General features: G+C 40.8%; 1 non-coding gene across 1 annotated transcript; it reads right to left on the bottom strand.

Annotated features, from left to right (window-relative positions):
• Window positions 1-4,358: 4,358 nt before the first annotated feature.
• On the bottom strand, window positions 4,359-4,464 carry LOC122033199. Its single transcript, XR_006126440.1, has one exon. It is a non-coding gene; the product is annotated as a small nucleolar RNA R71 (small nucleolar RNA).
• Window positions 4,465-7,060: the final 2,596 nt, after the last annotated feature.

A 7,060-nucleotide genomic window follows, 5' to 3' on the forward strand; every position in this document is an offset into this window, starting at 1 on the left:
TCCCTTGACCTGCTAGCACTCCCTGCTAAGTGTCCGGTCAATCCTTTTGACCCACTTAGACTTTTCCCACCAGATGTCCGATCATCCTTGATCCATCTGGATTTTTGCCTTGCCCGGCTTCACTCACCAGGACTTTCCACACTGACTAACACCCCAGTTAGGACTTTCCCACTGCCTGGCTTCACTCACCAGGACTTTCCAACTGCCTAACATCCCAGTTAGGACTTTCCCACTGCCTGGCTTCACTCACCAGGACTTTCCAACTGCCTAACATCCCTGTTAGGACTTTCCCTCGTGCCAAGCTCCCTGCTTGGACTTCTCCAGTGCCAAGTCTCCATACTTGGACTTTTTCCCGAATCAGGTCAACCAAGTCAACCTTGACTTACGGTTGCACCAATAATCTCCCAAACATCTATTCTTGTCCCATATCAAGAATAGAACTCTCTCACGAGTGTCAAACATCAACATGCAACTCAACTAGGTCAACCTTGACCTGAGGTTGCACCGACAATCTTCCCAAGTCAAACATCAAAATACAACTCGAGTCAAGTCACCTCGAGTCGGGTCAACCAGGTCAACCTTGACCTAAGGTTGCACCAACAGTAGCTCTGCTGTTGATGGGTGAAGACTTCGCACCGTCCTGCAACACAAGGAGTGTTAGTGTCGGGCCAGGGAAGGGGTCCTCTGCGTTGGCCCTTCCAAGCTCAAGTTAGTGCTCAGTCTCAGAGAAGAAAGTCATGAACAGTAGCGAATAGCGTGTGAAAATAAGAAGCATCGCATACCTCCACCTATAGATAGTGATACCCCTTTTGTAGTGTTATTGTAGCGCCTATAAATGCATCCCAAAGTATATGTATATTTTCTAAAGCCTTCCTAAGAAAAGATAAATCGAAAAATGTCCCTGATACATTTCCTTAAACGAGCATGCAAATCTCTGTGATGTGATAGGTTGAAAATTTCTAAAGTACGATTTTCCTGCAGGACATTCTCTGTTGTTGGTAGCACAAACTTCTAAAAGAGTATGGCAACATAGGTCCATGTCGACCGCCAGTCACTCGACTGATGGATTGCCAGCTCATTCTTACATAACGTGGTGAGCTATTCATTCTTCACTCGACCTTTCATTTTATCGTGAAGTTATATGTCCGATCAACCCTTAGATCTGATTGGATAGGCGGTAGGCTAGACGAAAACTAATTTGCTCATTGGAAAGGATGGCTGATCGGCAATCCTCCCCACTCAACTGAGACAGTCAATCATGTTACTTGATATGTGAGTCGAGATAGGAGGTATGTCTTGGGGGTAGGCCTGGGCGGGCCCTCACGCTAAACCGTCCCTATGGCCAGCTTGGATGCCTCACTAATATTGTTAATAAATTTGACTTCTTCTTTACTTTGACTTCCACTTTAGCCGGTCTTCCACATTTTGATATGTTCTTAGGGATCCACCTTTATCATCGTATCATAAGTCTCCCCCTCAAGTCTAGTCGAAGGAGGTTGCAAGTCTGGCTGATTAGACACTTAATATTTTCTACAACTCTTCTTCCCAACCAGGCATTTTCTATCCGGGCTGTTGCTCGGCTTGAACAATTATTGCCCTTACAGTTCCTAAGGAAGCTGATTTCTTCTCCGGTCGGGAGATTTCGAGGTTGACACCGCTTAGATAGATTATGGGTGACACTTAGCTATTTGTTAGCTCCTTTTGATCTCTTTCCCAAGTGGTCTCCCATACACATAGTGCCTTTTAATTACTGTTGATGTCATCCTAATGTTTTATAAATTGTTTAAATCCTTTGTCATTAATGCAAAGCATGCTACGCATGTTTTTTTATTATACACTGATGTGCGTAGATTTTATATACTTTTATGCATGTTTTGACGCACATTTACATACTTTAAGCTTGCTTGATCTATGCATTTTTATACTTCCAGCTTTTCTTTTAGCATATTTACTATTTTTGTTCGGAGATATGCTTTTTGTGCATTTTTTGTACACAAGAGTCAAATTTGGTGAAGATTCTACATTCTTGGACAAACTTATGTGCTAAGCATTGGAGAAAACACTTGGCCGTGTGCCACATACGACCCTGCCTGTGTGGAGTGCTCTGGCCGTGTGGTCAACCAGGAGAAACAGACAAGGAACTTGGCCTGGCCGTGTGAACCTCACACGGTCGTGCCAAGTTTTGAAGCAAATCAGAGTTCAATCCTTACATGGCCGTGTGGATCTACATGGCCGTATGGATCTACATGGCCATGTAAGGTTTCCAGAGACCAAGAAGGCTCTGGTCATGTGCATCACACGACCGTGCAGGGTTCCCAGTGCTTAAAAGTGTTCTGGCAGTGTGCACTACACGGCTGTGCCAGGTTTCCAGATGCTGGGGCAGTCCAGGCCGTGTGGATCTACACGGCCGTGCTTGGAGGACTTGATGGGAGTTGTCCACAGCCGTGTACACCACACGACCGTGTATGGATGGCAGAGAGGGGAAAGACTCTGGCCATGTGAACCTCACACGACCATGCCTCGGGGTCGTGTGGCGCCCGAAAGCCTCCCTCTATTTAAAGCCTCTTTGAAGATTTGAAAGAGGATCTTCTCCCCTTTGGGAGAAAGCAAGATTTGGTGGATTCCTCCCATTCTTGGGAGGATTTTTGGACGATCTAAAGGGAGATCTTGGCGAATTCGACTCTGGGAGCGAGGATTGGATCCGAAGATGGAGTTATATTGTAGATAAGTTTTCTTTCTCTCCTCTTCTTGGATTGGGATTGAAGAAATGCTTGTAATCTTCTTATCTTTGGTTTTCTTTCTTTGTTTTATGGATTATATCTTTTTGTTCTAGGATAGAGGGAGTATTTGTGAGATAAATTGATGTAAACTCTTGTGGATTTGCCATTTCTTTGTTTCTATGATGTTGCCTAGTTTGTATCAATTGTATCTTGAATGATTAATTGTGATTAGGGCTTAATTCTCATTCTTGATTGATTGTTTGGATATCTTATAGACTTTGTAGAGATTAACTCTCACTCGATTTTCCGAGGGATCTACGTGACAGGTGCAAGCCCGTATAAGGACGTTTGAGGGATAACCTTGAAGGGGAAATGAGAATATTCAAGAGGGTAGGATAGACTTTATGATTCAATCCTTGTATCTTTATGGGTTAAGAAGCTATGAACTTCTATGTTGATATCTGAGGGAAGCATAGTAATAGGTGCAATCCTGTGTAAGGACAACGTAGGTTCATATCTAATTGATCACATTTAGGTACATTTTTCAGTCCTAAGCCGGTTATTTATTGCAAGAGAGAACCGACAACCTTCTACAAATATTAGACAATTGAGAAATAAGAATTGGTAAATCATATACATTCAAGAGATCTTACAAAGAAACTAAAATTCCTAGAACCTTCCTCTATCATAACTCAAACCCCAAACTCTTGTTTGTTAATCTTTCATTTTAGATTTGTTTTTCATCCTTAGCATTTGAAATCAATTGATTAGTTGTTTAGCTAATTCACTTTGAGATATTTCTAGTGCTTATTCCAGTCCCTGTGGATACGATAATCTTTTATATTACTTGCGACATTTCCGTACACTTGTGGAACGTGACAAGTTTTTGGCGCCGTTGCCGGGGACTGCGCTATAACATTGGAGATTATCAATTGAGTTAGACTAAACATAACATTTCTATTTCTTTTCATTTGCATATTTGTAACTAATCTCTAGTTTTCTGTTTTCATTTTCCTGTATACTTTCTAACTTCTTGGAAATTCTTTTGTAGCAATTTTAATTCTTTTTTTTTTCTAAACATTCCAATCTTACCTTTCTCTATTTTTAATTTCTTTGTTTGATTTAGTTTCTATTGCAATCTTGTTCTTGTGTATGCGAAGATCTAACTTTGCAGGAGAATTTTTTCCTCTTGACCCTGAAATTGATAGAACATTTCATAGAAGAAGAATTCTACAGAGACAAATTGAAGAACAAGAGCATTTGAACATGGCTAATAGACCACTAAAGGATTATGCAGCACCTTATGCTAGGGGTTTTCGATCTAGTATTTCAAGACCCTCAGTGGAGGCAAATAATTTTGAGATCAAACCTGCAATTATTTCCATGGTGCAGCAAAATCAATTTGATGGAGGACCACATGAAGACCCTAATGAACACTTAGAGGTCTTTTATGAAATATGTGGGACAATGAAAATGAATGGTGTTCCTTCAGAAGCAGTGTGGTTATTATTATTTGGGTTTTCTTTGAGAGATAGGGCCAGGTAATGGTTGAATTCTTTGGCTCCCAATAGTATCACCACCTGGGAACAATGTGAGCAACAATTCCTTGATAAATTCTATCCTCAAGTAAAACTGCTCATATGAGGAATTTGATTGCAAGTTTCAAACAAGCTGACTTAGAATCTCTATTTGAAGCTTGGGATAGATACAATAGTATGCTCAGACAATGCCCTCACCACGGTTTGGAAAGATGGTTAGTGTTGCATACTTTCTATAATGGTATTAATTATCATACCAAAGTATCCCTTGATTCAGCTGCTGGAGGGGCACTCATGAATAAAAATTTGGATGAAGATGAGGAAATCATAGAGAGTGTAGCACAAAATCATCATCAATGGGCAAATGAAAGAAGTGGTGGTCATCCTTCAATAAACCCAATAACAAAAGCATCAGGAAAGTTTGATGTTGATGCAGTGACTTTATTGGCTGCAAAACTTGATGCTATTACAAAAAATTTTGAGAATATGGGGACTAGTTCAAATATGGTAAATGCCATTGCCATATCTTGTGAAGTATGTGGGAGTTCAGAACATTCAAATGACTCATGTCCATTAGGAGATATTACTGCACAAATTAATCAATTGGAGCAATGCGATGCAATCATGGGTTTCAATCAAAGACAGAACAACCCATACTCAAATACTTACAACTCTGGATGGAAAAATCATCAAATTTCTCTTACAGAAATAATCAGGATCAAGGACCATCTATGGGGGCAAGACCAAATTTTCAATCTGGGCAACAAAATTTTCAGCAACAATCTTTTCAAGGCTTTACTACATCCAAAATTGAAAAGATGCTTGAAGACATTATCTCCAATCAAAATGAAATGATGCAGGATCTATTGAAGCTTACTCAGAGAATGGATAATTCTGAAAACCATCAAAAGATTCAGGATAGCCAAATTGCCCAACTAGCTTCCTCATCTTCTAGAGCACCAGGACAACTTCTTGGAAAGTCTGATGTAAATCCTATGGAGCATTGCAACATAATTGAGCTTAGGAGCGGATGGACCTTGGGAAATCCCCAAGTGACTGCTCAAAAAGGGATGCAAAATGAAGAAGAGATCTCTCCTCCTACACCTAGTCAGATTTTTGATAATGAGGAGAATACCATTGAGGTTGCAGAGACTCTTCCACTGAACCATCAAAGCAAAGTTATCCCTTTTCCCCAAAGACTTAATATGATTAAAAAGGATGAAGAATTTGGTAAATTTTTGGAGAAGGTTAAAGAGATATGCGTTGAAGTTCCTCTTATAGATGCTATTCTTCAAATACCAAAGTTTACCAAATTCCTGAAGGACATCATGTCAAACAAAAGAAAGAGAGGAGATGTAGAGACCATTGCACTAACTGAGGAATGCAGCGGTCTTTTGGTGAAGAACACTTCCCCGAAATTGAAGGATCCAGGGAGCTTTTATATTCGTTGCAATATAGGAACAAAATTCATTGAAAAAGCTTTTTGTGATTTGGGGGTAAGTGTTAGCCTCATTCCCTATTCAATTTGTAATAAGTTAGGTCTCAAAAACATTAAACTTACTACTATGGCACTACAACTTGCTGATCATTCTTGCAGATACCCTATGGGTATTATTGAAGATGTGCCAGTAGAAGTTGGTGGGAGTATTATTCCCACAGATTTTGTTGTGTTGAACATGGAAGAGGACCCTAAAATTTCTATCATATTGGGAAGACCATTCCTTGCTACAGCTGGAGCAATTATTGATGTTAAAAATCATAAGTTGTCATTGGTAATTGGTAAGGAACGGTTGGAGTATGATTTATCTAATGTCTCTAACCATGTTTCTTCTCTTTTAAATGCTTGTAGCAGGGCAAGCATTTACAAACTTGATGAATGGAATTTTCATCCTCATGGAAGGCCACCTAATGAAAAGAACAATTTGGTGGAGGATGTTGGGAGGAGAACTCCCAACAAAAATGGAAAATATGTCTGCCCTCCAAGGGCAAGGAAAAAAGAAGAATGAGTTGGATTGGTCGAACTAAAGACCCTAAACAAGCACTTCTTGGGAGGCAACCCAAGGGTTCTTTTAGTTAGTTGAATTTTGTATTTTCATCTTTATTTTGTTTTCACTATATTTTAGTTTTGTTTTCAGGTTAAAATCTACTTCCATGAGCTGGCCATGACTTCTTCATGGGTATGGAAGTATTGGAGAAGTGGATTAGGAGAATAAACATCAAATGGAATAAAACAGGGCATGACTGTGTGCTGTACACGACCAAGCAAATGAAGCAGTGAAGGAAAAGGATCTGGTCGTGTCTACCAGACACGGTCGTGTGGAGTCTGCAGAGAAGGAAGGGAGCATGGCCATGTTCCAGACACGGCCATGCAAAGAATCCAGAGAAGGAGAGTTCTTCGGCCGTATTCTGGGCATGGCCGTGTGGAGAAATCAAAGCAAAAGCTTGCATCGACCGTGTACCAAACACGGCCATGTGCCAAATCTAGAGACGAGAACTCAGAAGGCCGTGTCCCAGACGTGACCGTGTGAAGAAAGCCGAGAAGAAGAAGGATGTGGCCATGTCCCAGACACAGCCGTGTGAGTGAAGCCAATGAGGAAAAGGGAGGGGCTGTGTAGATCTACACAACCCGTGTGGAGAAGCCCTTAAGAGGCCGTGTTTTCCTTACACGACCAGATTTTGGCCGAGTCCCGCACACACCCACCTCTCTTAAAACATCTTCTTTTCTCTCAATCTCTTTAAAATCCTTCTTTTCTTCAACCTTTTCCTCAAACTCTCTTAGAACCAGATTCTTTTCCTCTCCAA

Source organism: Zingiber officinale, chromosome 11A (assembly GCF_018446385.1).
Source record: "Zingiber officinale cultivar Zhangliang chromosome 11A, Zo_v1.1, whole genome shotgun sequence".
NCBI lineage: Eukaryota > Viridiplantae > Streptophyta > Magnoliopsida > Zingiberales > Zingiberaceae > Zingiber > Zingiber officinale.